The 7,359-nt window shown below is 28.4% G+C and overlaps 1 pseudogene; it reads right to left on the reverse strand.

Moving 5' to 3' along the window:
* On the reverse strand, positions 1-3,197 carry LOC114119310 (transcription factor Adf-1-like; annotated as a pseudogene).
* Positions 3,198-7,359: the final 4,162 nt, after the last annotated feature.

Below are 7,359 nucleotides of genomic sequence, written 5' to 3' on the forward strand. Positions count from 1 at the left end.
TTAATAACGTTCGTTCATATTGTTCACATTATGAGTGCTGGATGGCTCAGATGTTGGATTATATGAATCACGCTCTAATACGCTGTCGGCCCCTGGAGGTAGTTGATAATTATGACCTTCTATATTGGTCCCAGTTAGTGGATAATTATGAGGAGTCCAAATAGGGTGCACATTGTAGTTTGGTGCAATATTTATTTGAGATACCGAGTTTTGCTTTCTCATAATCTGCTGCATTTCCATATCTTGAACGATATTGAAAATTTTAGACTTTGCTAAGTTTAAAAATATGGATCAAATGTCTTCATTGTGCTCCCAATGCCTAGTAAAAATGCATCAACTGGATCAGTTTTCTTTTTCTCTTCGTTATTCTTTTTAGTTTCCAATAAGTATTTCATCACCGTCGATGAAGCTGTTTCCGCAGTTTTTTTATCACTTTTTTTACTTAACACTTTGTTGTTAATTAGGCTTTCTCCAGGCACTGATGATTGACTTGTTGATTTGTTCAGCGATATGGATTGATCTTCATACTCTTCTTCTTCTTCTCCTTCTGTTCCACTCTCTTCGGTGCCAAGACTAGATATTGTGGGCCTTTGTTGGAAGTACGGTGTTAAAAAACTTAATTGTTCCTCAAATTTATACTTTGGAATTTTTTTAGCTGCCTGGCCAGATGTAGTTCTTTTTTTATTTGTGATTTTACGATATTGGTCACGAATATTTATCCATCTTGCTTTACATGCTGAAGCTAAAAATTTTTTTTATTATTATTGTTAATACATAAAGTTGAAAATCTAACACTACTATCTGAAATATTTACAAACAGAAAAAAATATAATATATTTTTTAAGGACAATTTTAATCATAACAATTTTTAATAGTACCTATAGTTTGATTATTAATTACAAAATGTCAAGTCTGGCATAAACGAGGTAAAAATAAATCATTTGTAACTTAACTGATTATTATTTATAATATAATGATATAACTAGTAGTGATGGTAAAATGATATTTATTTCCTACCATTACTAAATTAACTAGTTATTTTCAATCAAATTCAATTTAAATTAATTTATAGGTAATAATTAAGTAATAATAAAAAAAAAATAATAATTTAATTTAGTTATTGTTCTATTAACCAGATTGTTCAATAAAATTACTTAATTAAATACGTCATATACAGTATACACCATCATACCATACTGTAGCATACCGCGGACATACTTAAAATAATAATATTAATAATGAATAATATTTCATCTATATAAAAATAAATACTTATATCATGATATACCTAGGTACAAAATGTCCAATTCTCAATAAAATAAGATATTAATAATTTTATTATAAAATATTTTCGTTATAATGATATAATATGATATAAATAACTAATATTTTAAGTTTTTAAAATAAAACCAATTAGATTATGGTCATATATATTTAAAATGATTATATGTATATTTTATAAACAGCCATGTATTGTCAATAATATTTATGGTATTTATTATTTTAAATCATATTCTCAATATATTTTATTTATATTACAAAAAAAACAACCTAAGTTTATAAGTTTCCATAAAACTATTAACTTAACTAAGTTCAAAAAAATTAAGGATAACTATTAACTTTAAATTTTTTAAAGTTTTTTCTATCAAACTAACTTAACTCAATTCTCAGGCTTGCAAAATATAATATTTATTATTGTATAAAATGAGTACATTACTCCATTGTTATGTAAATTTTTATTTTTTTAATGTAAAAATTATTTTTATTAGATATTTGGCCACTGGAGACTCCCTAAAAACCATTTCGTTTAGTTATCGTCTGGGCCATTCAACTGTTTATACAATTGTTATTGATACATGTAAAGCCATTATAAAAAATCTGATGTCTGAAGTTATGCCGGAGCCCACAGAAAGAAAGTGGAAGGAAATTGCTGAAGATTTCTGGACACATTGGAACTTTCCGAACTGTATTGGAGCATTGGATGGCAAACACATAGTTATCCAAGCCCCACCCAATAGCGGATCATTGTATTTTAATTACAAAAAAACATTTTCCATAGTGCTCTTGGCTCTCGTTGATGCCCACTATAATTTTATAACAATAGATGTAGGTGCGTATGGAAAAAATAGCGATGGTGGAATACTTATGCACTCGAAATTAGGTAAAATGCTTGAAACAAACAATTTAAATGTACCATCCAGTTCTACACTTCCAGGAACATCATATACTGCCCCGTTTGTAATATTAGGCGATGAAGCATTTCCTCTTAAAACTTACCTACTCCGTCCCTATCCCGGAAAACAATTGAATAATGAAAAAAAGAGGATTTATAATTATCGACACTGCCGCACGAGAAGAGTCGTTGAAAATGCGTTCGGGATTTTAAGTCAAAAATTTAGAATATTTAATAGGAGAATACAAGCTAACCCAGAAAATGCCGATCTTATTGTGCTAGCATCATGTGTGTTACACAACTTTATAAAAATATACGATGGCAAATCTTCGTACAATCGCAACGTTACCGAAGGTACACTGTTTGATGAAACTATGCTAAACAATATACAATTCCAAGGTGGAAATGCGAGTCAGGATGCATTTCATGTGAGGGAGATTTTTACAGATTTTTTCAGTTCACCTAGTGGAACAGTGTCGTGGCAAAATGAATTCATTTAATTTAAATTTTTTTCAGTATTGTAAAAATAGGTACTTGGTGTATTGAAATTATATTAATAAATTTATAAGAAAAATTTTTTTATTTTTATTTTATACATAAATAAATATGTGAATACTTTAATATAGGTAACTACCAACTAACTAGGTACCAAGCTTATTAATCTATAATAAATTAAAAACCTATTGAATTAGAAATACTAAGTTTTAAATATAAATAAAATAAGGAAAAATAGTTTGATATACCTTTTTAAAATGTAATTTTGCATCATACATTATTAAAGTATACTCTCGGTATTCCTTTATAAAAAAATACTTAATCACAATAGGTACCTATAGTGTATTATGTATGCATTATAGCTGTATAATATATAAATTTTTTTTTTAAATATACCTGGTTGGTTTAATTCTTCTCCTATACTTTTCCAAGTTTGATCTTTCCAGGTGCTATCACTATACTTTTTATCGCTTAAATCGTACAACCCAGAGTATGCTCTCACACATTCGATTAATTTTTCTGCGTTCATTTTAAAATTACAAGACCTTAGGTATATAAGATACTTAGATACGTCTGACTTTAGTGACAACTAATAGTATACTAATAATATTAATAATTATTAATTAATAATTTAGAAATAGCAAAATGTGTTTTCATCCGTATCCGGCACGGTGACTCATTCCCACTACAACGATTCAAAGAAAAACCCGGACGGATACCCGTGAAAGAATCGTCGCGAAGAATATTTTTAGCGCCCGTCCACGACCCGTTAGCCCGTTCCGTCACCGTTCCGTCGTAATGTGAATGTTTATATTTCAAAGTACAGAAACAATATTTTGTCCGTGCACGGACGAGTACCGGACGGACTCCGGTCCGCGTCCGTTCCGTCGTAGTGTGAATAGACCTTTAGAGTTATTCTGTACGATTAAGTTAAGTAGGTAATGATAATATAAAAATAATGTTTTTTTTTAATACCCGAATAGGTTATTGAAAATTAGCCAAGTGTATGAAGACGTAATTTTAATAAATTTCTCGCTTCGCACAGAATCTTACATTCTTAAAGCCATATTAAAATAAGCTATCAAATTTTATAATCCTGTAATTTAATAAAGAGAAAAAAAGTACATAAAAATATAATGTATAAACGTCGTCTTATTTTCGTCTTATATTAGGTCCTCCGAACTTGACAACGTCATACACTCAAACTTTTGTTTAAGCGCCTGCTTCTGCATGCGCCGTTGCAGTAATATTATACTTTCTCGGGGTGGTATGGCCCATAATATGTGGATCCAGGCACCGGTCGCTTCGTCCACGGTCTAATAGTAGTCAGTTATAAGTTATAATTTATTTATATTTATAATGGATTTAAATATCAAACATAATTAACTATTAAAAAATGTAAAAGATGTAAGTATAGTTATTGAACAATACAAGTAGATACACAGAATCAAATATACTACAAAATGAAACCATTCGATTTCGCTGTACGAACAAAAAATGGAACGTAAGTGTTTTAACAAATAGGTAGTAATTTAAAAAATATATTAGAGATGACAAAACATTTATATAATCTTGAAGGAAAATATATTTTAGTGTAATTTTAAAATAACTGTATCATATAATTAAAAAAAAAAAAAAAAAAATCGAAAGTTGGATAAGTGGTAAATGAATTAGTGTTATGTAAGTGAAAAGATGTGGTACGGTCATATCTTGCATAATGTTAGTCTCCGCTTACCAATACAAATACTTTAAATACTTATGAGGTTATAACTCATTAACCAATTGTTCAATTTTCAATTTTTATGGATTAAAATACCTACTCAGAAAAATATTCTGTTTTAGAATATGAAATTAAAAATATTATTTGGAATTCAGAGTTTAGATTATTGACTTGGTGATTTGAAAATCGCAGTTGGTAAAGGTAGCGGAAAGACTATACAGAAGACTGTCAAAGTATCAATATCATTCACGATAAAAAATATTTTAAGCTACAATTTAAAATGTTTAGTACAATAATATTGTAATTGTATTTCTAATTGTATTAATCTAGCCTTGGTAAATTTTAATGTAATTACAGGAGTTAGATATCCAAGAAACTTATATAATGATACAGCAAAAAAAGCAAACCATATTTTTAACTGTTCAAGACAACAAACTGGTTAATGAATATTAATTAATTATTGGTAAACGGTCATTTTGTACGTTCCATTATTTAAACTGCATAACGCGGACACTTAGTACTGTTATATACATAAAGTATATGTTAATGTTTATAATTATATACCCAAATGGTAAGTGTATAATGTATATAATATAAATTATTAAAATGTAAAATTAAATATAAAATAAAAAGTCAATAGTTAATAAGTAATAATAAGTGAGTATACTTTATTGCTAGTATATTTACCTGTATAAGTTAAAATTATATTTATTTAATACCTAACCTAACGAAATGGACTTTATTTTGTTACTAATAGATTATATTATAATACACATATACCATTATAATATTACTAATCGTATTTATTATTACTTAGTAACAGCGTCGACTTTAAAACATATAAAATCACATGGGTAATTTTTCACTAGAGATATTATTTTTCGCGAAATAGTATCAAATAAAGCCTTCAATTTTCAAATTAAATTTCTGAAGTACATGAACATATTAATAATACTAGGCCGATATTGTTTTATATGTTTGGTTTTTTATGTAGGTTCAGATATTTTTATAAATTGGTTATTGTTATTCTACCATGTTATCACATGCCATAAGGTTATATTAAATTACTAGCTGAATTACCAGGCTTCGCCGCGTGTATTTTTGTTTTTGTTTTTTCATATTTAAGAGTATTGGTGTACAGTCGATGCATGAGATTATTTTTATTGATTAAATTCCAGGAACAATTTTTATCTATACGACGGACAAAAGGAATAGGTTATAGGTAGCTGGAAACCCGCGTGCCGCTGTGTGCCCGTGCCGTGCACCACAATACGTATTGGTATTTTGCGGTGAATAATTATAATTATTGTTTATTACTCCACTAAAACGCAACATTGTTGAAAGTACTTTCTTATTACACGGTGAAAATATGAGAAGAACCTCTATTCCAAATTTCAAGTTGGAGCGTTGCGTAGTTTTTGAGTTACAGCGATCTGTGACTAAGTGGTATTTGGATTTTATAAGTAATGATATAATTTTACTGTTATGTTGTAATTACTGGTAGTAAGTACTTCGGTAAATTCGATTATAATATTAATATTATATTTTTATATTTTATTATTTTATTACAAGTATAAACTTTTTTTGGCAAAATAACAAAGGTAGGTACATCGCGTATCGTACGACGTACATAGTGTAAGTATATTACTAACGGATACTACGCTGTACGCATATATTTGGTTTTGTTAACTGTCACATATATTCCAAATTTACAGAAAGTAAAAACATTTTGTTATTAAAAATATATGCCATTGTAATGACTGGCGCCATGCGGGGTCTATTCAAAACAGTAAAACGTGATTCCATTAAAGATTTTTAGACGTTCTGTGGAAGCGATATATGTGCACGACATCCTTTCCTGTAAAAATTCTAAGAACTTCTACATAAAGACTTCATTATAATGGTTTTTAAATAATAATATGTTCAAAAAAAAAAAACATCAGATTTTGACATCCTAACATCCGCGAAAAGGAGAATATATAATAATGGTATAGGTATAAATTGGCTGTTCACCAGCAGGTATAACGGTTTTTGTTGTATGTACCTATAGTAAGGATTCAGTGTGAGTTTAACTGTATATTATATGTACATTATATAACATTAATAGTATAAAAGACGATAAACCTTAGTAGATATACAATACGTAGGTATTGCAGTATCTTTAATAAATAGGCAGCCCCGAACATTGAAAATCTTTTATATTATGATGTGCGGGTACGAATTCCCATACGAATTCTTATACGGTAAATAGAAACTGATTTATGACAATAGAACGCGCTTTTTTATATTTATAATATTAACACGTATAATGTGAATTTATAAAAATATATTTCAATGATCAGCAAAGTTGAAAATACAAATTGGTATACTATTTTATACATGATATGTGTATTTTTGTATTTATTTACATGAGGAGTGCATTGAGCACGTATTTCGTAAACGTAGTCCACCACAGAGTCAGGCATAGCTAATTGATAAAAGAATCTGTTCACTAATAGCTGGGTATAAAGATTTCCGCGAAAGATTAATGACTTTTTGGGTACTTGATCGCTACACGGGCAGTATAATTTCTGATAATATTATGTAATATTCATAAAACCTTTTTTTTTCGGTTTTAAATCGACGACGCCGTGGAAACCGCTTGCGCATGACTTCCACGGCGCAATAGTCATAAAACCTAAAAATACACATCCAGTAATCGTTTTTGTAATGAAAATCAATAACACTTTTAAAATCTTTACCTAAATAGTAATAATAAAAATATAAAATATATTATAAAATTTAACATAGCGTTATACATATATACATATTATAATATATATAGGTATGTTGGTTTTTGGAACTGTAATTTGTTGATTTCTAGAATAATTAAATACTATTTATTATTATTAATATAAAAATGTATTTTTTGACAATTGACTAGTTTTCCGAAATCACAGATAGAAACGTTGTTTGTACTTTGTATTTTCTA

The sequence above is a fragment of the Aphis gossypii genome, chromosome X (assembly GCF_020184175.1).
Source record: "Aphis gossypii isolate Hap1 chromosome X, ASM2018417v2, whole genome shotgun sequence".
Taxonomy (NCBI): domain Eukaryota; kingdom Metazoa; phylum Arthropoda; class Insecta; order Hemiptera; family Aphididae; genus Aphis; species Aphis gossypii.